The sequence below is a fragment of the Phasianus colchicus genome, chromosome Z, assembly GCF_987193195.1.
Source record: "Phasianus colchicus chromosome Z, bPhaCol1.hap1.1, whole genome shotgun sequence".
Taxonomy (NCBI): Eukaryota; Metazoa; Chordata; class Aves; order Galliformes; family Phasianidae; genus Phasianus; species Phasianus colchicus.
In genome coordinates, this window is record NC_143476.1 from 81168982 (window position 1) to 81196600 (window position 27619).

At 35.7% G+C, this 27619-nt stretch overlaps 1 protein-coding gene across 22 annotated transcripts in view; it reads left to right on the forward strand.

Annotated features, from left to right (window-relative positions):
* The window catches only part of PRLR (prolactin receptor), a 175010-nt gene that overhangs the window by 19842 nt on the left and 127549 nt on the right, over nt 1-27619 (forward strand). For 21 of the 22 annotated variants that reach the window (XM_090132314.1, XM_090132306.1, XM_090132308.1 and 18 more), the window contains 2 exons: nt 25796-25847; nt 26967-27066. The gene's annotated coding sequence lies outside the window, so the exon portion shown is untranslated. Of the gene's footprint in view, nt 1-9762; nt 9908-25795; nt 25848-26966; nt 27067-27619 lie in introns of those variants that run through there. The other variant, XM_090132322.1, reaches the window with a different exon arrangement.

A 27619-nucleotide genomic window follows, 5' to 3' on the forward strand; every position in this document is an offset into this window, starting at 1 on the left:
ACCTTTAGCACTCAAAATGACTTAAATTATTGGTCATTCAGGGAGGGCCCCGACTAGTGCCGTGAGTACACAAATACAGTTCACCCTGCTTTATGACATACCTATGGTGTGGAAATTTAACAAACAGAGAATAAAATGTGTTTTATAAGATAATTGTCTCCAAGAAATTCAGGACAAATAATGGAAACGGAAATTGTCGAACCCCTAAAAAATCATAGAATCATAGAATGGTTTATATTGGTGGGCACATTAAAGATCATCTAGTTCCAGCATCCCTGCAACGGGATGACTGCCAGACACCAGCTCAGGCTTCCATAGATTCCATCCAACCTTTAAATGGCTTTAGGAATGGGGCATTCACAGCTTCTCTGAGCAGCCTGTGCCAGTGGCTCATCACCCACTGAGAAAAAAATTTCTTCCTAATATGTAACCTAGTTCTCCTTTCTCTTAGTTTATAGCCAGTTCTTATTGTCCTCTCACTATCAGACTGTGTAAAGAGTTGTCCCCCTCCTGCTCTTAAGCTTCTTTCAAGTAGTGGAAGGCCACAATGAGATCTCCTTGGCGCCTTCCATTTCTGAACAAGCCCAGCTTGCTCAGTCTTTTTCCATAGGGGAGGTGCTCCAGCCCTCTCATCGTCTTTGTCACCCTCCTCTGGACCTGCTCCAACAGTTCTATGTCTTTCTTGTATCCAGGCCTGGACACAGTACTCCAGGGCCTCAAAGGGCAGAGTAGAGGGGGACAATCTCATCCCTCCCCCTGCAGCCATCTCTCTTTTGATGCAGCGCAGGATATTCTTTGCCAGCATACTGCTGACTCATTTCCAGCTTTTCTTCCATCAGGACCCTTAAGTCCTTCTCCACATGGCTGTTTTCAAGAATTTCTTTTCCCAGTGTGTACTCATCACGAGGTCAATCTTTTTTAACTTCTTTAGGTTCTCATGTGCTTGTCAAGCATGTCCATGTTCCTCTGGATGGCATCCCTTCCTTCTATTGTGTCAGCTGCACCACTGAGCTTGATATCATGAGCAAAGTTGCTCAGGGTGTACTTAATCTCACTGTCAATGTCTTAATAAAGATTTTAAAGGAGTACTGGTCCCAGGACTGGTCCCCCAAGGAACACCACTGAACAGCACTCTCCACCTGAACACAGAGCCAGTGACAGCAGCCCTCTGGTTGCAGCCATCCAACCAATTCCTTAACCACTGCCAAATAATTTGCTCTTCAAACCTATATCCCTCAGATTTAGAGATAAGGACATGTTGATGGATGATTTCAAAGGCCTTTTGACATGATAGATGGTATCCATTGCTTTTTTTGTACTCTTACTCTGTCACTCCATGATAGAAGGCCTAAAATTCTTTTACATTTTTCTTTAACTAGTCTGTAAAACCTATGCTTTTTCACATTTTTTTTCGTATTATATGCATTACGTACATTTTGTCAATATCAGAAAAACTTTCAGGAGTTTCACCAATTTGATTTAGTATATTTAGGATATGTTCATAGTAGCATGCATATTGCAGTAAGTAACAGTGGACAACTTCTTTGGTAGCTTATAAACTTAAGATACACAGAATTTTGATAGCAAACAGTTGGCTTACTGTACCTGGTTTTATCACAGTGTTCTCATTAACTAGCAATATATGATAAACACTCTTTGTATCTTTATACAGTATGAAATGCATGCTGTATTACTGGCACACTGGTAGCCTGTAAGTATTTCAACACCTGCAAGCTAGTAAATGTGTAAAGCAGTAAGATAAAATCATTAATAAGCAGGTCATAGGTACACAACCATTACTGAAGCAATTACACAACCGTTATTGAAGCAATTCTCATTAAAGAAGTTTTTCTGGGTTTGAAATGCTTTATAGAATAAGAGTGCCACTTTCAGTCATGGAACTAATGGCTATTAAACTTTTATGTTCATGAAAATTAGAGGAAGAGTACAATTAGTTGTTTTGGAAGAAAAAAAAAGGAAAAAAAAAAGAAAAAAACTACCAATTTGATTAGATTGTTAAGTGTACAGATGTGTATCAAAAAAATCAGTGCACTTAACAAATATGTGAAACAGAACTGATATGAGTCCATTCATAAGTAATAAGACAAGAGAGATTATTTAGGAATTTATTGCTGAGATGCAGTGCAATCTACTTAAAGGATTTAAGAGAGTATACTATGTTTTTCTTTAATATTTTGGTGTGAGCACTGTTATCACATCACATCTTTTGGTGTGAAGATTTATTTTCAACCAAATTGTAAGTTTTTTCACATACACATACACAACTTTATTTATTTATCCACAATTTACTGACTTGTGTTTTTGTTGTTGTTTTTTTTTTTAAAAAACAAATTCAATATAGGTATAGTATGAAATATTTTTTTTTTCTAATTTGAGGACTTGTGCCTTATTTATTCCCCTTTTTGGGGGGTCCATGTTATACTTGCTTTTTAAAGAAGAAGAATCAAAGTCAGAGACAGCAGATATTAGTCCTCGCAATGAAATGCCAGCCTGAGTCATTGTGAACTAGTCTGACTTAACATTATCAATACAGTGGATCTCATCTGTAATAGGTGTGGTCTTTTGATAGCTTCTGTGTGTCTGTCTGTTTAAATGGAGTAGAAGATTACAGGTTTTAATTAATAGTTATTGCCTGTAATTACTATTTATTGCCTAGCCATGACTCAGAATTTCACTTGCACTAGGATTATGCTTACAAGAGCTTTTGATGCCTGAGAAAATGGATCACACGAAGATTAAAATCCTATTTTCTAGTTTTTCTTACTGTGGGGTTCGATTTTCAACGTTTTGTTTGCAGCAGCTCATCAGTTAGTACAATGGGGGGGCTAATTCTCAGTGTGCTAACCAGAGCAGGATACTAAGCTATCCACTATCCTTAATGTCCCTACCAAAATATGTTGCAATCTATCATTTAATTCGCAGACAGTCTTTGGTAATTATCTTTGGTAATTAAATAAAGCTTAAACTCACATATGTAGATTGTATTTGTTGCTGCCTGAACTGTGCTGCTTTGCCAGTTTGGTTACCCAACAGTCTTTTCCTTAGTTTCAGCTTTAATGTTTGTTGCAGTGTCATCAAAATTCCTTGTTCTTTCTGCTGGATAATAGTGAGTGCTAAGTTTTTCTTACTTCAGGCATATCTTTTGAATATTTGATACCAGGCTGGCTCACAGCATTTACAGTTGATCTGGTGTTACAATATTTAAAGCAATATTTTGTATTTCAGAGTTAGATTGTAAGATGTTTTTCTTACAAGGAATAAAGCTATCAGTGAAATTATCAGTCTGGTGCTCTCCTATCCTGTCCCTTCTTTTGTAGTATCTGTTTCATACTTTGATTCTTCCCAGACTAGTGATTCTCCAACAGAATTTTCTTTTCACTGTATAGCTCTTAATGTGTTACTTTCACCTTTATTGCTAAGTAAGTAATCATATATACCTCAAGATTGTGTATTTATTTTGACCATTTTCAGACTAAGTACTGAATGAAATGTTACTATGAATGGATTCCGTTTTTTCTGTGTTTTTTTTGACTATTGAGTTCCTTCAGGAATATGTTTTTTTCTATAGAGCTTTAAAATATAGAAGTGAGTAGTATGATTATAAAGACAAATGCATATCAGCATGTTAGAACTTTTTTTTTCAAACATTTCTGGATCACATACAAGTTTTGTTGTTTTTTTTTTTCTTATATTTCAGAATAAAATTTAGTCAGTACATATGTGTGCATTCATATACACTGGAAAGCATACATAATTTATGTTCAACCCCTTTTACAAGGGGCAGCAGGCACAAACTGGAACACAGAAGGTTCCCTTCAAAAACAAGGAAAAAAAACTTCTACTGTGAGAGTGACAGAGCACTGAACAGGCTGTCAGCTGAGGTTATGAGGTCTTCTCTGGAGATACTTTAAACCAACTTGGATGCTCTTCTCTGTAGTGTACTGTAAGGAACCTCCATTACCAGGAGAGTTGGACTACATGATCTCCAGACATCTCTTCTAATCTCTGCAATTCTGTAATTTTATGAAAGGTTATCCCTTTGTGAATCCGTACACTATTTTGTGAGTAAATATTAATCAGCAACAGCTCACTTAGTGGCTTTTGCTTAGATCATAAGAGTGAGATGCATTTAGAAAAATGAAAAAGGGATCGACATGGTGCCACTTACTGTTGCTTTTCTTGGCCCTGGAAGAAAATTTTCCTTTTATCTTACTTTAGTAATCATCATAAGTTAATAAGCTAGTATGATGAATGATTTGGTACTTTGCAACTTACCTTTGTATGAGCATCAGTAACTCAGTCAAATAGTTGATGTCAACTTTGTAATAATTGATGCTATCTCTTGCGTTCTTTTTTTTTTTTTTTTTTTTTTTTTGGCTGAAGATTTTAAAATCAAGGTAACCCTTGCCATTAAAAAAAAACTAAAAAAGAATTCATAAGGGATTATATAGCTGTAAGACTATTTAGGTTATCCTCCTAAAAGTCTGAAGAGCAAAATTACTGATTTTTGCACACTAATCAAATGTGTATTTTCCACATCCCGTGATCAGTTCAATCACTGGAAGTCATATTCCCCTGTACAAAGCCATACTGTTTCCAAATGTATAGGCAAAAAATAAAATTTGTAAGTCAATGCAAATAATTTGTATTGACTCTCTTCACATATTATCCATATAAACAAAGCAGTTAGTGATGTTGATACTTTATGGTTAGGTCTAAATTGTAGTAAGTTTACACAGTACACTTACTTACAGTACACTTTTTTGTTTATGGAGCATTTGGTAGTTATAGAATCATTGAATCTTTTGAGTTGGAAGGAACCTTTAAAGGTCATATACTTCAACTTCCCTGCAAAAAACAGGGTTACCTACAGCTAGATCAGTTTGCTCAGAGCCTGATCCAGCCTGAACTTCAGTGTCCAGGGACAGGACATCCTCCTCTTCTCTGGGCAACCTATTACAGGGCTTCACTACTCTTACTATTAAAATAATTTTTATTATATCTGATCTAAATCTCTCCTCTTTTAGTTTGAAACCATTTCCTTTTTTGTCTATCAGAACAGACCCTGAAAAAAAGTCTAATCTCTTCTGTTTTGTAGCTTCTTTTTAGATACTGAAAAGCCATTTGCAGGTCTCTCCAGAACCTTCTCTTCTTCAGGCAGAACAGCCCCAGCTCTCTCAGCCTGTCCTCATCAGGGAGCTGTTCTGTTCCATCCCTTGGATCATTTTTGTGGCCCTCCTCTGGATACGCTCCAACAGATCCACATCTCTCCAGTGCTGAGCACTTCTCCTGTGGATGCAGTGCTCCAGGTGAGGTGTCACAGCACAGAGCAGAGGGGCAGGATCTCCTCCCTCACCGTGCTGTCCACGCTGCTTTGGATACAGCTCAGGATACAGTTGGGTTTCTGGGCTGCAAGGGCACATTGCTGGTTCATGTCCAATTTGCCGTCCTCTATTACACCTTCACTGAAGGCCACTATATTGGTCAGGCAAGACTTGTCTGTGGTAGTCAGAGATGTGAGATCAGTTGTAAATTCTTGTCAGGATTAACACTGAATTTTCTATGACTTATACAGAGAGAGCATCAATAGTCACAGCTGTGTGAATAAAGTATGAACTGGTGAAAGGAATTTTGCTGCTACACTTTAAGCTGTTTACTGTATGTGATAAGCCTGAATTTATTCCTAGAATTAGCCAGAGATCCAGTGCACTGAAGAATATACCTTTGCATCTGAGGAGTGAAAGGCAAAACTGAAAATAAAAACGCATCGTAATGAAGGTCTCAGTCCCAGAAGACCGAGATCTGGATTTTAATTATTATTTTATCTGGATTTTAAAGAGTTATGTCAAAATACGGCTACATTGTCTCTCCAACAGTTCCCTTTGAAGACATACAAAGCACTGTGGTGTATCATTTAAATGATGAACTGAATGTACCGAGCATCACTTTATATAAAATGAAAGCCTGAACATGTGTATGCGAAACTAACATTGATTTTGGTGTACATGATGCACATTGTGTGTAACACATATGATTTACATATAAAACCAGAGCTTTCTGTCTAAATTCAATTCCTTACTTTTGCTTCTGTAATCCACTTTTTCTGTCTTTTTTTTAATTTCCTAAGTCTACTTGGAGTAATAGTAGAACTAGAAAGGGAACATGGGACAATTATATTATTTAACTAATCTTCTCAAGCAATTTTAGTACAAATTATTGATATGCTGATCATATCAGTAATAATCTATAGATAATGACAATTGCTCATCAGATATTAACTAGGCTAAAGCTTTGTACAGGCTAATATCAGAGCTTACTCGTATTAGTTTTAAACCTTTAATTGCATGTCATTATCGATTTGCTTATGAAACAAAAAGCTGCTCCTTTTCCATCAGCTATGTCAGCCTGCCATTTGAAAGGGAGTAAGCTTGATACATCTCTATGAAGTGTTTTCTAATTTACCTTATCTTGCCTGTATTTTATATCTTACAGTGCACCTGGCCCGAGTTTACTAGAGCTCATTGTTCATCTGAAGAAGCTTTTCATCTAATACATTAATAGTATTACTTTTTTGATTACTTTTTTCAGCAATCCACTTAGCTTTCCTATCTGAGCTCAAGATAGTGCACATTAATTACATTATCTAAATCAAAACAACATGCATACTCTGCAAGCAACATTCTTAAAAATGTTGCAACAAATTAGTTAAATGAAGTTGAGTGCTCTTGAAAGTTCTCTAACCAGTTACTGATAGATGCAATCTGGGAAGCATTTTGCAAAAAATATTTATTGAGAATATTTAACAATAGGTATTGAGAGTTTATGAAATTGACTGTAAGCATGGCCTCAGTATAGAGAGCTAAAAAGGAAGCTTGCATGAGACAAGTTTATCATAGAAATTTATATTTTCCTCTCTTTTTGTGGAGAACAGAACTGCAAGGCAGGAGAGTTGTTTAACCATTCCTTGTTTTTTAGCTGTGAAAATAAAAATGATTTCTTTGTATACCATGTCAGAGTTGTTAGGAAGCTAACATGGATGGAAAGCACAATTACTGTGAAGTATGGTTGAATTAATACCCTACAAATCCCTGCTTTTTTTTCCTCAGAGAAGTGATGATATTGTTGACTAGAAGTTTTTCACATGTAATCACAAAAGCTTCAGTTAGCCCTTGACAATGAATTTTGGGGTGTGTAAACTTGTACTGTCTTTGAAACCAGGATGAAAAAAACTGTGCGTCTTTCTGTTTGAAGATGGAACAATTGCATTCATATTTAGGTCACAAATTATAAACCAAATAATGCCAGCTTGTGGGTGAAGTACTCAGGTGATCATTACAAGTGAAAGATTGGGATAGAAATTTGTCTGATATTGATCAGAATGACATTGCTTAACAAAGAAGATCAACCTTCAAGCAGACTGGCTGAGTTACAGTTTTTTTTCCCAGGATAATAGAAGGGCTAAGATGTGTTCTGGCAAGTCTTCAGTTGACAGGACAAATTAAGCCCTCATTGCAACAATGAAGAACAACAAATATGGTATTTTGTATACTTAACAAAGAAGTGATCTGAAGAACAGCTTACTCCCTTTCTCCTTCCTTGGGATTTTGCATTACAGAATTCTTTGAGCTCAAAGGGACTTTTAAAGGTCAGCTAGTCCAGCTACCCTGCAATGAACAGGGTCATCTACAGCTAGATCAGGTTGCTCAGAGCTGCTCCAGTCTGACTTTGAATATCTCCGAGGACAGGGCATCCACCACATCTCTGGATAACTTGTTCCAGTGCTTCACTACCCCAATTAAAAAAAATAATTTTCTTATATCTGACCTAAATCTCCCCTCTTTTAGCCTGAAACTGTTTCTCCTTGTCTGATCACAGCAGGCCCTGATAAAAAACCTATCTTCCTCTTTCTTATAGCTTTCTTCTTAGGTTATATATAAGGAGGAAATTTTTTACTCAGAGGGTGGTGAGGCACTGGAACAGGTTGCTTAGAGAAGCTGTGGATGCCTCATCTCTTGAGGTGCTCAAGACCAGGGCCCTGGGCAGCCTGAGCTATTACCCAATCTAGTGCCTCACTTTATGGTTGGCAACCCTGCCTACAGGAGGTGGTTGGAAGAGGATGGACTTTAAGGTCTCTTCCAACCTAAGCTGTTCTTTGATTCCATGATTCTGTTATCACCAACTCCAATCACACAACTAACTAGTAAGTCCACCACTAAACCATGTTGCTAAGCACCACACCCACATGTTTCCTATGTACCTCCAGGAATGGTGACTCGTTCACTTCTTTGGGCAGCCTGTTCATAGAATCATAGACTGGTTTGGGGGTTGAAAGGCACCTTAAAGATTATCTAGTTCCAAGCCCCAGCTGTAAGCAGCATTGTCAACTACTAGATAAGGTTCAACTACTCAGGGCACCAACTGACCTAGACTGCTTCCTGGACACAGTATTACAGGTGGGCATCATGCAGGCAAAGCAGAAGCAGACAGTCACCTCCATCACCCTTCTTTAGATGCAACCAAGATTCTGTTGTCCTGGGCTGAAGTGCACACTACTGGCTCAATATCAAGTTTTTCATCCACCTGACCTCCCAAGTAAGGCTGCTCTCAATTCAACCTGGGAGAAAAGAAACTTTGAGAAGACATTGTTGGTTAGTAGAGAGGAGTGAATGCCTGGCGAGTTGCATTTGTTGTCATTGCATGATGAAAAGATGGACTGTATAAAAGTAATTTGCAGTTAATAGGGTTGTTTATTTTGGTAGACTTTTCCTTAAATTTGTTTTCTCTAGTGTTTCTTGGAGTGTATTCGAACACTACAGTGTCTGTACAGTACATTCCTGGGATTTCCAAACATTGGATACAGCTTAACTAAGATCCTCAAGATAACCTCCCTCCGCCCCCCTGCCCCCCACCCCCCCCTTTTTTTTTTTTTTGTTATTTTGTAATTTTGTTGTTTTGTTATTTTCCATCTGAAAATGAAATCCACTGAATGCCGAAAGAGTTTGAGACTGCTCACACGGTTTTTGGAAGATTTATTTTACTGAGAGGAAGACATCAAAAGATATCACTAGATATCTGTGTTTCCATGTAAAATGTGCTGGCCACACCTTAAACCTTTGTTATTTTAATGGAAAGAGATCGATGATTTAACATCTCTATAATGTCCAATTTAAAAAAAAAAAAGTCAAATGTGAAAATTTTAAGCAAGCCATTTAGAGACTAGCAGATAGTTAAACATAAATTATTACTGTACAACAATTAAAGTTAGTGGGAATTACTTTCATGTTTCAATATTGTTATTGTAATAAAGGATAATTGTGATACAGAAATTGAAATTGGAGTTGCAGTGATTGAAAACTTGTATGACAGATACTTGAAGATGCTGGCAGTTTGAGTTCTTTAATTTTGCCCTTGGACTTCTGGTAATTGCCTTAACACACACGGCAAGGTGCCATTAAGTGCAATAATAAGAAAAACCTATCACCACCACTTTAAAAAAATACATTCTGTAATGCTGAAATCTACACCCTTTTTTAGGAAACAGAAAATGTTCTTTCTGATTTTACTACCTATATTACTGATCACTTTTTAGACTGGGCTTAGCTCTTCTATCAGATACTGCAGGCTAGAGGAATCCATAGTCTTTAGACAAGTATGAATTCCTGTTCCTGCAGAAGCTGCTGACTGTGTGACATGATGTAAGTCATTTAACCATTTTGTGTTTTTTCATTGTAGGTGATATATCCAGGCTGGATGTGGCCCTGGGCAGCCTGGTCTGCCAGGGTGGTTGGCAACCCTGCCCATGGCAGGGGGGTTGTAACTGGATGACCTTTGAGGTCCTTTTCAACCCAAGCCATTCTATGATTCAGTGATTCAAGTTTAGTTTTCTGTAAGTTTTCTGTGTTTTTATGAATGCTTTGATGAATTTGATAAAAAATGATTTGGGTTAGATGCCATGCAGATCATGAAGGGAATGTGATTTTTAAAATGAGGTTAATTCAGAAAAGCTGTTTTGAAAAAATATAAATCAATTGAAACCTTATTTCTGTACTTTTTCAGTTATTCATTAGGTTTGAAAAACATTCACAAAAGATTGCATCGGACATAAGTCTGACATATGTAAGACTTTTTATTATTGCTTACTCTTCTTACACTGTTAGTCAATGGTTTTAGAATGATTTGAGCGATTAACTTATATACCTGTTTAAAAAGTTTAAAATGTTGCTGGCTGTAGTTTTATAATCTTGCTATATGCTTTATTGTATTCCAAATATTTAGTTTATTTTGAAAATAATGGATTATAGCTTCACTGTCATAAATGAGAGAAAAAACAGTTATTGGTGAAAATCAAGAATGGCAAATTTTATTTCATTATCCATGTTAACACAATAGTTGTAGAAAATCTTCATCATGAATAGGTTGTTAGGGAAGAAGTTATTTTTCACAAATACGTGCTACAATTTCACAGAATGTGTTACATTCATTACAAAGTTGAGGAAATAGATAATGGAATTTTCAGAGGAGTTTCTCAGTGAGCTATAATGGTAGGTCTCAGTCTGCAGTAGGCAGGATGTAATTACCTAGTTTAAATAGAAAGTGATGGGACTAAATTGGGCATTCTGAGTAAGTAGCTCATACTACTCAGATCTACTACACAGATTTCACGTATTGCCACTAGATGTTCTAGGAGAACCATTCCCTTCAGATCCTGATTGTAGTGAAATAACAATTATAGTCAGTATAATATTTTATTTCTTTTTTTTAGTATTGTTTATCATACATTTAACATTAATATAAATGCATATTATTATCATTAATATCTTCATTCTTAGTCTTATTGTTAGGTCTCAGAAAATTGGGGTTCTTCTAGACTGGGTGTAGACATGAACCATGTTTTTACATCTTGTTAAAAATGAACCAACCCAGAGTTCATTTGCATTCTTTTCTGTTATGCGGTATCTTTTCTTCTTTCTTATTCCTTCTTCAGTGTAGAAAGACTTTTGTTTATTTAGCTTTGCAATTGCTTTTATTCTGCCCAGTACCTACTGGTTTCCAGGACTGAACTTGAAACTCTTCTTGTTTTGTCATTAGTTATTCTTTTAAAGAATTTTTTAAAATTCAGTTTCCCACATTAGTCATTATTCTCTCTTAAGCATTTACATTTATTCTTTCCTGTGTTTTTCCTCCGATCTTTCTAAGGTGATAATGAAAATTAAGTTTCTTGCCTAACTATAGATTATTATTATTTTTTTTTTAATCTGGTGCACATATAAAATATAGGATGCAATAAATTTGTGTTTGCACTTGTCATTTGTTTCAGAATTTCTAAGTAATTTTGTGGCTTTCCACAAAATGCATTTTATTTATTGACATCAGCAGTCTGTCAAAACGTAGCTGTATTTCTCAAAAAAGTCACTTTTCAATCAATCTCATGAGGTTTCTTTTTTTGTTGTTCACCACCAAGGCTTAATATGACTAATTAATGCTGTTTTATTATGTATTATTTTAAAAACATTTAAAATATTCTGTAACAGTGATTTCACAGAGCGATATTAATGCATGCTGCTCAATCTTTACCTCTTGTAGGATTTTTTAGACAATCTGGCACTTTCTAAAAACTACTTAGATCCCTTTCACTGTCTTATGCCTGCAATATTTGAATCTTGTGTGATTCAATCACCTGTGTGAATATTAGTTTTTGCAGAATTGAAATTAGAAAATTTTTAATTGTGAATAATTTTGCACAGGCAATATGCTATCCAAATTGTTTTCATGAGCTTACAGAAAGTTTTGCTTAAATCAGTTACTTTTCTAACTTGTGAAACATAAGGAGACAAAAGCATAAGCAGCTTTCAGCAAATGCAGTCAATTAGCTGCAGTTATTCTACTATATATTCTGCATGTAATTGCACTATACTGGTATTGTACAAAATGGATACTGTCTCTTTTACAGTATACAATTCTTTCAAAGATCCAAAGTTTCATTGTTGTTTATTTATTTAACAAACAGTATGTAGGAAATAAGATTATTTATTTTATGCTTTCTTCTGAAATCAATGGAATTAATATTTTTTTCTGACTTCCCATGGCTAAATTGATACAGTCTAGCCATCTGGAAAACACTATTTATTGTATATTAGTTCTTTATTAGTTCTCCATCAAGAAAAGACAAAAAACCCCCAACATTCCTTAAAATTTCTTATCCTTTGTTCTTGAAGGTCACTGTCGTGGGAGGTTGTCTTTGTAGCTGTGGATCTTTTCTGTCATGTAAGCTTGCAACTTGAGATATTTGAAAGGAAAATTTGAAAAACTTAATTGTATTCAATCACAATACCTGATTTGCTAAGAAACAAACTACTATGTTCTCAACTGATTAACTCTTTCAGCTTTAAATGTTTTTTGTCAAAGGCACATGGCAGTGTCTTATTCAGGCTTGGACATTTCAAATCCAGTAACTATGAGGTCAGGCAATTATCTCTTTCTTTACTTACTGAAGTCTTTCTTCATTTGTACTAAAATGACTTAGACAAGTCTCCATGAATATCTAGAACGTAGCTCAAATTCAACAGAGGACAAAACAAAACTCTTTTTCTCTAGACCTATATCCCCTCCTGTTTCTTGTCTTGATACTGGTAGAGAACTTTGCCAATTGCATCTGGCAGACACAGCCGTAGCCTGGATATAATCTTCAGTCCATTTTTGATTCAATCATTTGTACTGAATCTGCCAGACAGGGTAGGTTATGGCATTCTGTGAAATTTGCCAGAGCACACAAGAAAAGATCTGTTAATAGTTTGTTTATTTCTATATTATTTGTGGAAGGATGTCTGAAAATCTGCCAATACAAAGTTTTACTGTCGGCATTATGCCAACTAATTTAAAACAATAAAGTCAGTACCTATTCTGTGGTTTGGGGGGGACTGCAGAACTTTTGACCAGTAGGAGAGTTTATCCAGACAGATTTATTGTATCAGATTTTTCTTATACTTTCTGAAATAAAAACTTCTTTATTCAGCTTCAGAACTGGTATTCTAGTTTTCTCTTGCTTTACCATTTATCTCAATTATTGTAAAGTCATTTTTCTTAAATTTGAAAAATGCAGAGCTGTCTTTCATGCGTATTTATCTAAAATATTTCTGCACTGTGTAGTTTGATGCTATCTCACATCTATATACATCTTCAAACTGGTTCTGAAACTTTTCACTTCAAGCATCCCAACTTCTCTATTTCTACCTCCTTTCCACTTCTCCTTTCTACCACAGAATCACAGAATGGTGTGGGTTAGAAAGGACTTTAAAGATTATACAGTTCCAATGCACTTGCTGGGAGCAGGGTTGTTTCCCACCAGCTCAGGCTGCCCAGGGCCCCATCCAACTCAACCCAGATCACTTCCAGGGATGGGGCATCCACATCTTCTCTGGGCAGTTCTGCCAGTGCCTCAACACCCTCTGAGTAAAGAATTTCTTCCTAACATCCCATGTAAATCACCTCTCTTTAAGTTTAAAGGATTCCCCCTTGCCCTATCACTATCAGACCATATAAACTCTTTCTCCCTCCTGCTTATAAGCTCCCTTTAAGTACAGAAAGGCCACAGTGAGATTTCCCTGGAGTTTTTTAAAGCCCAGATACGTCAGCCTTTCTCCAACCTTTTTATCATCCTCGTGGCTCTTCCCTGGACCCAGTCCAACAGTTCCATGTCCTTCTTGTGCTGAGTGCCCCAGACCTGGACACAATACTCCAGATCGCGCCTCATGAAGGCAGAGCAGAGGGGGAGAATCCCCTCCCTGTCCTTCCGCCACTCCTCTGTTGCTGCAGCCCAGGATACTGTTGGCCTTCTGATTTGCAAGCACACACTATTGGCTCATGTCCAGCTTTTCATCCACCAGAAAGGCAACTGAATGGATCACTCCTACCTATTTACCCATCATTGACCCATTATGCCAGTAATTACTGCTCACTTGTTAAATTTTCAAATCTTTTTTTTCTTTTCCTCTTGATGGAAATTTACATAAAGATTCAGTAATCCCTTATATCCTATCACTTTGTATGCTACTTTGCTATTCTAACTACAAAGAATTCATTTTGGTTAGATCAAGGTTTTTATGAGATTGCTGCCTCTAATACTGAACACAAGCATTGTTATTTCCCAGTTCCCTGCCTGTCTTTATCCGTTTCTGGTCTTTTACCACAGATTTTCACTTAATGTGCATGAAACTAGAATTTTAATCCCAATTTCTGCATCAAACCATTCAGAACAAATCACACACATAGAGAAGATACAGAATTTTAGTCAGTGAAAACTGATGGAGGATTACAAATTACAGCCTGCAACATCTTGAATTTATGAGTTAGTATAGGTATACTCATCCCATACTGACCATGCATTTTCATGCTTTTCTTAAATTTTATGTATTTTGTTTACCATTCCCAGCCATATATTTTCAAGCAGTACAAATAGCTTCATAGAACAGCTGTCATACAGTCTCATCTACCTTCTGAAATATTTTTAGGACAAATATCATAGACTGAGTAGTTCTGTTGATTTATAATATCAGTAATGCTCCTCAGAAGAAGACAGGAAAAAATAATCCTGTGAAATCTTCATGTTCCAGGCTATCTCAGAATTCTTAGCTTGTTTTACCAGAGGTGATTAACCTGATAAACTACTATTAACTTAGATCTATGGCTTATGAAATAATGGAACGTTTCTGGCTTCTTCTGCAATCATGCATTTACTAATTTAAAATTTTACTTTATTTCTCAATTTCAAATTCCATCAGATTCCTTTTGTTTGAGGTTTCTGGAGGGAGTCCACTGTTAGTGTTGTTTCCATTGCCTGAAAAGGCTAGATTTTATATTAGTTCTATATTCACTAGTGTTTGGTTAATCCTGCTATTCACAATGATAAGGCATTACATTATTGACAGGCAGTTGCTAGATCATGACAAGAAGTCAATTGTCCATGCTGTTTCTTTATTAATATAAGGGAAAACAGTCCTGTCAAGGACATTGCTAAACATTTTCGAAGTTTGGGAGTTGGTACAGATTGTGGGTTACTCTCAGATGGCTGTTTGCTTGCAGAAAAGCTGTTGTGGAAGATAATAGACTTTAATAAATAGAACTTGTTCTGCCCTATGGCAGTTAGTCTGAGTGCCAGAGAATGGTATTGCTCACAGTTAATTTATGCCAACAGCTGTAACCTCTAAGCAGCAAGTTTGTGTGCCTTGCTAAGCTCAGAACTCAGTAGAAGTCAGTTTTTAGGCGCTCTTGCATTACACTGAAACAAAGTATGGCGCTGTAGAATTTTCATGCATTTATTGTTCTTTGGAGTGGAATATATCACCTAAAAAAATCATCCAAAAGTCTTGCAGCCCTGGAATGGTTAGTTCAATGCCTGATTTCCAGTAATGCTGAATTTCTGTGCCTTATTTCTGTGCTGAATTTGTCTACCTTCAACCTCTAATCAGAATACCTAGCCATACTTCTGCCTTGATAATCTATTGCCCCACTTCCCATAAAACTGGCAAGATTGTTTCCAGCAGCCACATGCATTTATACCTAGAAGTTTCAGCTCAACCATGTAAGTTCCCAAAAAATTTAATCTGGAAGAATTTGTAGTCGTGAGTAAGAGCTGCAGGAAAATTTGGAATTTTTAGGCAAAACCACAAGTTAAGAGGGTTACCGTATCATGTAACTAATAAACACACTGAGAGAATTTATGAATCAGATAGCCTCTCTCTAATTTGGTGATAATAAAACAGAAAGGAAATCCGCCGGGTCACTTTTCCTAATGCATTAGCCATTTCAGCAGAGAGAGCAGATAAATGATTTTAATACCGAGTCATTATACTGATACTGTTGGATGACAGATATCCTAATTGCACCTGGAAGGATAGTTGGCTATTTCAGTAAAATTTGAGGGGAGGCTTATAAATGAGATATACTTTGTATGACCTTGCATGGTCTTGCATGATCCTGTACATATGTAAAAACTGAGAGCAGCCATGTAGAGAAGGACTTGGGTATTCTGGTGGATAAAAAGCTTGATGCAAGCCAACACTGTATGCTTGCAGCTCAGAAGGCCAGCTGTGTCCTGAGTTATATCAAAAGAGGGGATCATTCAGTGGATAAAGAACTGGTTGGATGGTTACAGCCAGGGGGTTGTGATCAATGTGACTCCGTGTCCAGGTGGAGGCTGGTGACAAGCAGTGTGCTCTAGGAATCAGTCTTGGGACTGGTGCTGTTCAGCATCTTTATCAACAGCCTATACAGTGGAATCGAGTGTGTACCCTCAGCATAGCAGCATATCAGCTTGCTAATAACATCAAGCTGAGTGGTGCAGTTGACAAAATAGAAGGAAGGAATGCAATCCAGAGGGATGTGGGCTGTCTTGAAAAGTGAGGCCCCAGAACAAGAAAGATGTGGAGCTGTCAGTTCAGAGGAGACCACAGAGGTGTTCAGAGGGCTGGAACAGCTCTCCTACAAAGAAAAGTTGTGGGAGCTCAGCTTGTTTAGCTCAGAGAAGGCTCCAAGGAAATCTTGTTGCAGAGTTGCAGACTTCCTGTCCTCAAAGGGAACTTATGAACAGAAGGGAGACCATCTTTTACACAGGCAGATAGTAATAGAACAAGTTTTTAAACTAAAAAGAGGAGGTTTATGTTAGGTTTACTCAGAACATGGTAAGGCCCTGGCATAGGCTGCACAAATAGCTGTGGATGCCCCATCACTGGAGATAGTCAAGGCCAGGTTGGATGGGGCCCTGGGCAGCCTGAGCTGGTGAAAGGCAACCAGCCCATGGCAAGGGTTTAGAACTAGACATTCCCTCATCCCTTCCACTTCGTGTCATTCTATTATTCAGTTATTCTCATCTTCAAAATTAGTTAACTGGGTATAATAAATGTCAGTCATTTTTTTAAGAAATATTTCATATTCTTTGTAATTCTCTTCCTTTTTGCAATGTTGTTTGTTACATATCCATTTTTCAGACTATTACTGCATTTTTGCATATACATTTCCAAATTCTATCTGCACTATTACATTGCAAGTTGATGATTAATTCTTAATTCTATATAACATGCAAATGACGTGTCTTGAGTAAAAAATGCCCTTAAACAGTGAGCTTGTCAAAACAAGAATTGTTATGGCTCCAAAGTTTCAGAAGTGTTCGTCCCATATGGGGAATGGGTTTGTAGGCAAGTGGTAGCAAATGGTGTAATATGAATAGAAGAAATATAACATGAGGACTATTTTCACTGATTTTATTTACAGTCTATAATGTCTTGTAAAAAATAGCATTGACTAATGGATTTTCAGCTGGGCCATACCCTAAACCTGGACATCACATGTGGCTCTGGATGCTGTGGCAACTGCAGCTGTGTTGTCAAGGAAACAGTCTTGTGCTCAGTAGGCAAAACCAATGAGGATTAAGCAGGGGCTATATTATAGCTAAGCCTCTGTGACCTTATCAGGGAGCAGCAAAATCCGTCTGTTCTTCACTGTGCAGGTGTCCGTCAGGAGCAAGGAAGATATGCACAGGCAAAGACATACTTGCAGTAAATCTGACTTAAATGTAAGACTGGGATTATTCAAACAAGTGAATGTATTTCCCAGTTAGATGGATTAAAAGACTCTACTTGTGTAAGTAAAATGTTGATATAAAGTAAAAGTAGATACTATGAAGCAAAGTAATGTAGCATGTTTTTTCTGTTAGCTACAAAATAAGGAAGAAATTAATTAAAGTATAGTGAACTTTAGAAATCTTTTCAGTCTTTGTTATAGCTTTGTAATCAGGCTAAAATTACACAGAAGTGCACCATTATTAAAAATATTAATTTCCTATTGTTAAGAAACATTGCAGATGGAACACTGAGATGTAAAATAGTTTTCAGCAGCTTCAAGCACAGTGTTCTTCTTCAGTACTAAGAATGAATTGATGCATGTGTCACTGAAGTAAACTCAAACTCCAGCATACACCTGTTATTTCATGCCAGCGTTTTGTATCTAAATGAATCAAAGTTCAAATGGAACTAAGATAAATAAATGCAAGGCAAAAATACCTAGTTGCTTTTTTCTGGATTGGGAGGAGAGTTTGGAGAGAAAAAGTTTATTAAATTGCTCTCATAAGTTAATTAGTGTTTGCTTATACTTTAAAATATTCTTCTATATTTTTATTATTTAGGAAGGAAAAGAGAGTTTTCTACTTTCAGTGCAGTTTTATACGAATGAATAGACAAGAAACTGCATTTTACTTGATTTGGCAGAATCTCCAGAGTTTATCGTGCTTAACTACTTTACAGTGTCACACAGCATCAATGGTGATTAAATGCTTTTTTAAATTAGCGCCATGTTTTGACTGTTAAATTGGATTTATTAATCATTGTATTTCTCTTCTTTCAGTATATCTTTTAGTGTTTCATGCCTGTCTTTAAAAAAAATAAAGGTAATGTTCATTTGTCTGTAGACAATGCCAGATGAACAATTTTCAGCAGTGATACTGTACAGTACTTTGTACAGAACAGACAGGGGCTGAAGCGAACTGTCATTAGACATATCTGATTATCACAGAGATTTCACTTTACTTTTTGACAAATCTAATGATTTGTTTTCTTTCTTGATGTGTCTTTTCTCCTACAATGAGTTTAACTTAAACCGACCCAAGCTATTACATTTTGTCAGGTTTTGAAGTTTCTTTTCATGTTTTCCTCTCTATTTTCAGTGAAGGCTGTGCTTCTACATTTATTTCTCTTTTTAAGAATCTGGGTTTTTTTTCCTCCCAGAATTGCTGGTTCTATCATTTCATTTGTGTTACTGAAAAATCCTGTGCATAGGATATTTCATGTTAGATAAAGTAGTTCAAACATTTTGCAGCGTGTTTGAGGATGTTGGAAATGACTTCAGAGCTTAATTTCCAAGACTAATGACTTATTAAGATTTTATATCAAAACATTAGGGAAAGAAGTAAAACAAATAAGGAAGTGAAGATTTGACTATTTCTGTGAGCTGCATGTGTTGTAAGTCTTGTTAAAAATGTGCAACAGGAAAGTAAGGAATGACAGTGTACTTGATTCTAAACCATTGTGAAATCAGACTTGTTAGAATGCGTGCAACAGTTAGCTTTAGAAATTAAGTCTTTGGAGAAAAATCCACTATGACAAAAAATGTTCAGAGAAACATATACTTTAACATTGAAAATGGAAGGATTAGAAGATGTATTGTACCTCCCAAAAAGTTTGACATCCCTATTTCTTCTTTCTTTATTCATTTTTTATTTTCAACTTATCGCACTGTTTCATCCTCCGATCTTTCTGTTACTGTTATTCTGAAGGTTAGACAGCTGGATTCTTTTCCTACTTAACTATCTTCTAGACTTTTTTCTATTCCCTGCATTTTTTCCTAGTTTTATACAAATACTTCTATCTGTATTCTCCCTCGGTAATTTTCCTCTGCTTTTCAATCGCTTAAAACATTCTTTATTAATTAGCTTGGCTTCTAAGAGGGGTTTGATGCGAATCAAGTTGATTTTTTAGTCTAGAGCTAACTAGTGTAAATGATCTTTTACTAACAGCAACAAATTGAAGCTGCTTCTTTAAACCAACTAAGTGCTCTAGCGGTGTGTCAGTGATCTACCGCAACATAATTTACTATTCTACTTGATGAGACCATATTCCATCCTTAACAATAGGTAGATCCACAGCAGTCTCTCCAGCTGGGCTACTTGTGGACCCGCAGGCAGAGGAGGCTTTTCCTGCTTATGGAGTGAGTTAGACTCATCCAGGACATGCTGTCTGTCTTGTACAAGTGCTGTGCAACCGATCTGTTTGTGAACAACAAAGTTACTTCTGTAGATCTACGGCAGGCTGCCGGCGCGCCCCGAACCAGCTGTCCAGGTGTTCCAACTTGCATAGTATTTTCTTCCAAAGTGAAATGCTGAAAAACACAATTCTCTCATTCAATTATTAATTAGTTCTGTAACTTCAGTCCATCTATTGTAAATGCCTTCTACCATGGAGATGTAATCTATGTGATCAAATTCAGAAATGAATTGAGGAGTATTCGCTGGAAACATGTTAACATGAAATCAGATTAATTATGCTTTATCAGTGAGGAGGAAATCAGAACTAGACCTAGAGCAGTGTATTTAGGCTTAATTTTTCTTCATCTTTTATCTTACATAGTTATTTACAGTACTGAATAATTGAAGAATAGTTTTACTAAATTACACTCTTCACATTTGACATGCACTGTCCATTAATATAAACACTCCATTAAAAATGGAAGACTTCAAGTGTTGCAGCTGCTATTGCCAAAGAGTTAAACAGAGAACTGCAGTTTTAATAGTAATGAATAGAAGAGTATAATATGTGCAAGTGAAATGAATTTCTACCAGTATTCTTCTCTGACTCTTTTGAATGTGAATGCAAATCATACTAATCCCCTTAGGTTATGGTGAATTGATTCCATTCGTATGAGTTCCTCAGTTTATAGGAATAAACTGTGTACTGTATTATTTTTGTACTATACTGCAATATTTTGAAGTTGGTGCACTGTTGATAAAGTATACATTATGAAACTGCACTTCAGATGTTTGATTGTTTTGTTGTTGTTGTTTTTATATATTTTTTTCCTCTATACTTTCTGACCTGCCTTACAAATTTAAATGTAAAATTTTCCAGGCAGGTAGCTTAGTAGCCGTAAATCACTTTTTGAACGGGTTTTGATGAATGAAACATTAAAACTTAAACACGCTTTCAGGTGGTTAGGCTGTTGGTTCTTGTGATGAATGTTGTATACTTTTCCAGATTATTAATTGAAGCAAATGCTAAACATGCACGCTTTTCATTCCTACTTTTATTTAAAACATTGGATTTTTAGTTTAATGTCTTAGAAGTGATAGAAACAAAGTCCAGTAGATTATTAATAAAAGAATTAAGGAATTTGGTTCAGTTGATTTGCTGATGTTCTTTAATGTCTGGATTTCTAGTCTACAGTCTAGACAAAACCTAAGTACACTGAGGAATGCAACAGCAGTAATGTTCATCTTGTTAAGAGATCTTCAGTTTTGCTGGGAAGAACACAGAGGATCTTTTTTTTTTTTTTTTACCAGCTCTGTTTTTTAAGGGTATTAATGGCCTGCATCCAAGAAGGTGATTACTTCAGTGCTTGTTGCTTAGGACTTATACTTAAAAATGTGGTTGCTAACACAAAACTGTGTTGCTTCCCTAGGTGGTGTTAAAGTCTTTTCAGACAAGAGAACATAGAAATTGCTGCACCGCATCAAAGCTGAGGTTCAATTTATTCAGCCTATGATCAGAGTTGATAACATGTTCTTCATAGAAAAGGCGATAATCTGTCACATTTACAGATCACTCAGTTTAACAAAGAAAGTTTCATGCTAGCTTCTCCCAGTCATTCTTTGTGAGGCTTGATTTGAATGCAGAGACTATTGATTTGGATGAAGAAAATAAAGGAAAGGTAAAGGTTACTTTGCAGTGTCAACTGGGTAAAGGAGAACAGTAAGACAAGTAGATGGAAGAGGAAAGACAAGAAAAACCAAGAGAATGCTAATGGCACAAACGGCTGAATAGTCAGTATTAGACAGATACTGCCTGAACTGGAATGGTAAAATGTGATAAGATTCAGGACATAGTTTTAGAACTGCATCAGACCCTGTTAATAAACAAGATCGTAAGACTGGGATAAAAGTTTTTATTAAGTATTTCTTTTTGCCAATTTTTCAGTTTTTCAGTTTCTGAGTAATAATAGACCAGTTTATTTTAATTGTTTTTTGTTGTTGTTGTTGTTGTTGTTTTGTTTTGTTTTTGTTTATATGCCCTCATAATTATCCACTTTCTAAATTAGAGTCCAGGGAATTTTTTTTTCATTTTGTATCATAGCTTTTTTCTCTATCTTTCCTTATACTTTCTGCATCGTATTTGAAATTCCTATCTGAACTTCCTTCTTTTTGTATTCTTGCTTCTTTTTTTTTGCCTGTGTGTGATACTTAGAACTGAAATCAGTGTTGACAGTTATAGCTACACCTTTGATTTCTGTAGTCCATCAGAACACTGATAATATTCTCTTCCATTCTAATTCTTATGCATTGTTTCTGCTTAAGCATTTGAGCAACTTTGGATATTGAGAGAAAGGTCTGCTTTCTTAATAGGTTGATTTGACCATATGTCCAGTATCTGCACAGGTAATTTATTTCCTTTCATCATCTGAGTTTGCCAGTTATCAGTAAAATTGTACTTGCTGATGTGATTTTCCAGATGGACAGTGTGTCCATGTTCTTGAATGTAGAGCAGAGCTCAAGGACAACTTGCATATCTCCTGTGCTGGAGCTTGTGGAGATAGCAGTAAAGGTCTTTGCTGTTTGCTCTATTAGTCATTTGTTGCTCCCAAAATATTCCTTTTTCACTTGAGATAATAAGATAGAAGGTTATATTTACTTTCCATTGCAAGGAAATACTTACTATTTTTTTCAGACTCTATCTTTCAGCTTTTAATTAAATGACAAGGTTACAGGCTCTCTATCTCTCAAGGTAGTGTATTTAATGGAAGAATGTGTCACAATTAGGCAGTTATTCTTTCATCCAGATGTCCCTACAGTGAGATGGCTGGCCTATTCTTGATTTCTTTATGATTGTAGAGTTGCACTCTCCTTCTTACTCAAGCAATGTTAAAGTTCTTTCCTCTTATATGACATATACTCATGTTTTGGCTACAACAATAATCCTACAGTGGTGAGGACAGTTATTAAGTAATAACAAATAATTACAAGGTTATTACATTATAACAAGAAATAACAGGTATGCTGTTCCTGTTTTGCCGACAGTGTGAGCTCAGCCTAAACCTGTAATAGAGTTTGGCATTTGTATAGGATTTTGCTTCTTTACATTTTCTAAACAAGCTTCCTTTAAAATAGTTCATCCTTCCACGGGCATTTTGGCACTGCTTTGCACCCATAGAAGTTTACTCAACTACAGAATATTTCTACTTTCTAACTTTTCTATTTCTGTCACCTGGAATAGTTATGGTGTTTGTAAGCAAAGGTAGCAATCCATTTTGTGATCTTTACCCAGGCATCCAGTAATCATACACATAACTTTCTTTGTGACAGTTAATTTTGTTTTCTACTTGCATCTCATCTTAATTCTTCTTACTTGCATTCTTGTTTGTCGATATCTCTATTTAGTTCCTTGTGCTCTATTTTATGGATTACCTGTAAATTATTTATGTGAACTCCCTTCTGGCAATACAGTGATAGTTCTTACAATTCAAATCTTGATGTGGATGCAGAAAGGATATGCAACACTATTAAACTGATCGTAACATACACACAGTATTTAGATATAATAAACATACACTGTGAAGCAATGGCAAAAGCAGTAGCTATGACAGTGTATAACTAAATCTCAGGATGCCTGTGTATCTTTTGCTTTATGATTTCTAATTTTTCTAAGATGCTGCCAGAATCGTTATTTTCATAAAATTGTCTGTTTTATTGGTATTGATGTACAGTTTTCTTTTGTTGCTGTTGCTCTTCTTTTCTCTCTGCGGTTTTTCCCATGGTGAACTGGATTCATTTGAAATGTTGTAAAATATACTGCAAATAAGTGAGAAACAGAATTAGTACTTAGTCTGTATCAGGGCAAAAAAAGGAAGGATACGCATACACTAATGAGCTGCTTTGGACAACACTGGAATTGAGGCTCAATTTCCATACTAGTAATTCAGTTACTTTGGAGATGTGTTCCTTCAAAACTAGTTAGTGTTTTCCATTTATTTTTGGCTTTTTTTTTAATAGTTAACTGTGTTATTGTGTTCCAAACCTTCCACTCTTACGTACCTTTGAAACACATTTTTCCATTATCCCTGATAAGAAAGCTCCTACTTTTACTGAAAATCTCTTGTGCCATTGAAATAAGGCACTTACAAGGAGATAATGTCTAAAATTTCCCTTTTGATTTCTTTCTAATCAGCCACCTCATTTTAATGTAATTTCCCTGCTTGAAATTCAGTCCTGGGAGGGGTAAATATGTTTGTGTTTTTGTTCTCGCTCGGTTATTCTTTTATTGATGTTTTTTGTTTTATTTATGATTTGCCCATCACTTACCAGGAATGTGATAAATGCAGCTGCTCCTTAGCAATCTCATTTTGATTGCAACTTGTGCATATTGGAGGACTCGCACAAGTTATTGAAGTATTGGATTTCCTGACTGGAGTCACTGAAATAACTCATTTTTTTTGTTTGTTTTTTACCTGAGCAATGAACCCCTGTGCAGTTTATCAGGTTTACAGTCTTATATTATCATTTACTTCTTGTTCTCAGATTTCCTGAGCTTCCAAAGTATGTCACAGTTACTGATATCATCCTTGTCCCACTCTCAGTGTTACAGTCTTAAAATGCCTGTGCTTGCCTATTTAGATGTAGAATCCCTATTCTAATCCCGATCCTGATCCTGTTTCCCTTATCAAGGCAGTGAACTCATTTATCTGATTTGAATCAGCTATTTCAGCAGCTAATCACAGAACCATAGAATCGCTCAGATTGGAAAAGACCTTTGAGATCATCAAGTCCAACCTTCTACTCCTGTGTTGGAGAAAGCAGCTATTTTTCTCATCTTCTATACTGCACTGTGGCATTCCACTTTTTTTTCTTCCATATTTTTTCCATGTCATCTGTTATTAACCTAATTTAAAAACAGTTGCTCTGTTCCTTCAATTTGACTTTTTTTCCCTTTCTTTTGTGTTTTCAGACATTTAGTAGTACTTTTTAAATTTTCTGTGCCCTTTTAAAATGAGACTTTATTGTTAGTTAACTAATGAACTGAATTCTTTGTTTTCTACAAAGCAATTCAGGAAATATTTTCTTTTAGCTGTTTTACTAGTATACCCACCAGTGTAATATAAACTGTATGATACTAATGTCCTGTAAGATAAAAAAGAAATCAGACCAAAAAAAAAAAAACCAAAAACAACTATAGAACTATAAAGTTTTTGAGTACAGAATCACTATTATATGAAGTATGAAGTGTTTATAGATTTATGTAAGTTTTGCAGGAGGAAGCTTCAATTTTCATCAAGCATAATAGGAAAAAATAATTTATTCTTGTAATAATGAATGCACAGAAAACAATACAATAAGAAATGTAATTATGCAATAAATCATACATTTTTCTACTTTTTGTCTTGGTATGTTGAGTTGCTGCTCCACATTTTCAAGAAACGGAGGAGACTGAAAAAATGTTTCTGAATATTAAATAATGGAAGTACCGCATGAAAACTGAGAGGCAAATGCAGGATTTTTTTCCTAAATTCACTAATTTCCTGCTTTTATCATCCCCTGATTTTCTATATATCATAACAGTAGTTTATTCTCTGAGTGTCAGACTGTTTGTATGAAGCAGTACAGTAATTTTCAGGCTCAGTCCAATTTAACATGCTTACAGTATTTCAGATCTGAAATGTTCTACTGCACTAAAATTCTATTCTAATTGCTTCTAAACAAAGCAGAAATAACAGATTGCTAGCACCTTCAACTTGTCCATCTCTCACAGAAGACTGTACGCTATGACTGCTAAGCAAACTGTATTGTTGCTTTATCTTTTAAAGTTTCTAAGTGCAGATTTCCTCATAGGACAAAATTGGTCTTCTTGTCTGAAGCAAAAAAATAGTAGAAAATTTTAAAAACAAAAACATTGTTCCAGTCATTGTGGAATTAAAATTGTTCTCTCCTCTCTACTCCCCTCATTCCTGTTTTGTTTTCTCTTCATAGGTATATATGACCGACCTAGGCTTTGTTGACATAGAAAGTTGAACTGCAAGCTGTGAGTATTTCTTTCTACACATCAGTGAGATGATTTGAAGAATTTTAAATGGGTTAATAGATGAAGCAATATTTAATTTTCAAAAGATGTCATGGATGCTGTTTTACTGTAAGCAGCTTAATTAGTATGAAATGGTTCTTTGTCAGCAAAAAAAAAAAACAAACAAACAGCTATGGACTATTTTTTTTATTTTTTTTTTCCCCAGATTATAAAGGCACGTTTCAGTACACTGTATGCCAGCTGTTAGAAGTTGCTATATTTGGTTTCAACTAGTAAATATTAGTAGACATGAACTTTTGACTGCTTCTGCCATCTGTTGATGCTTAGCTCCTCCTTCTAAGCATATCATTACTAACTTTCATCCATCTCATCTTCTCTCAGCCTCCAAACCACAGAATACAGGGCTGCCCTTTTACCCCCAGTAATAAACATTCAATACATATTAGTTCATGAATTAAAATTGAATAGAGTATGAAAATTGCCCAAAATTATTAATAAAAGTTGGCAGCAACAATTAGGTTTCTTTCAATTGAGCATGTGGGGTAGATGTTATATAAATACTGATGTTGTTTTTGTTTTCTTAGAGACTTAATTATATAATTATTTTAATTATATTAAGATCCCAGTGAATATGATCATCAGTACAGTAAGAATAGTAGTTAAATTATTGTATAAAGCAATATTGCCTGTCAGTGATTTTATTAATTTTCACTTGAAATTCCCTTTCTGTCATCTGTTCTTTTAAGATTTTCTCATAAATAACAAAAAGGTTGTTGGTCTTAAATACTTTTCTCACCCACACACAAACACTTTTGTTAAAATAATTTCTAACCTCATGTCTCATTCAGACTTTAGGTCCAAATCGTAACTTTATCAAGATGAGTAGGATTTTCCCATTATTTTTTTAGTTGATTTGAGGGCAGAGTGGGATCTCATGAAAAAAGAGTGGGCACCAATCTTGGGCATGAATGAAATCTACAGACTCTGAAAACGGGCCCTTCACAGAGTATTTGCAGTTGTCTGTCTTTGCTGTTTGCTGTTCCAATCTCCATTTTTTTCTGATTTATTTTATTTTATGTTTTTCTTTCATATATGTCTTGATTGCTGCTGTGACTGCAGTTTTTTCTAAGTGTGGATACTTACAACAGCCTGTTGAAAGTCAGCGAAGAAATAACTGCTTCTCAGATTTGTCTTGTCCTTCAATATGTATCTAAAACAGGTAGGATCTTTAACTGTCTTCTGTTGTATTTCTATTCACTGACTATATAGGAATATAAGGATATAGGATACAAACTCAGCTAAAGGCACGTGTATAAAGTCAGGTGAGTACTGATTTGTCGTTCTGAAAGTATTGTCTCTTGCGCCACAATCTATTCAAAGTTCATCACGGTTAAACTCATTAAAGAGGGAACATTACTTCCTCGTTCCCAGATGGGCAAGTTACGGTAACCTTTCCAGCTTGTACTTTACTTTACTGAGCTAATTACCTGTCATACTTTCATGATTACTTCTTCCAATGCAAGATTTGCTAAATATTCATGGTTCCATTTGTATGTTTATTGAGCAGAAATTCTTTTGCCTTCTTTTCTCTCTCTCAGTAGATACTAATACATCCTGAAACTTTGATACAGATCACAGATTAAATAAATGAACAGTGTACTTCCTCTTGAAGACATGCTACGCAAGACATGGACACATGAATTAGTTGTAGGCACGTTAACAGCTTTCCAGTGCAGAATGAGAACTCCCTGTCCTATTTATCTTTCCACAAT